The sequence below is a fragment of the Sinocyclocheilus grahami genome, unplaced genomic scaffold, assembly GCF_001515645.1.
Source record: "Sinocyclocheilus grahami isolate Dianchi unplaced genomic scaffold, SAMN03320097.WGS_v1.1 scaffold535.1, whole genome shotgun sequence".
Classification (NCBI taxonomy): Eukaryota; Metazoa; Chordata; class Actinopteri; order Cypriniformes; family Cyprinidae; genus Sinocyclocheilus; species Sinocyclocheilus grahami.
In genome coordinates this window covers 783,170-783,384 of record NW_015505714.1, presented here as the reverse complement: position 1 = coordinate 783,384, position 215 = coordinate 783,170, and positions in this window count along the sequence as shown.

Sequence of the window (215 nt, the reverse complement as noted above, 5' to 3'; positions counted from 1 at the left end):
TGAAGGCTGTGATCTGGATTCAGAAAACGCTCATCTAATTATTTTTAGGATGAGCGTCCTGTTTCTAGGCTGGCCAAACTATATTGCGAATGCACGAATGCACGAAACACACCCCATAATCACGAATCACATTCCACAGTCTCCTCTGTCTCGACACTCATCACACTCGGAGGAACGGAGGAAGATAGATGAAGCGTCTGGCTCTCTCTCTCTGG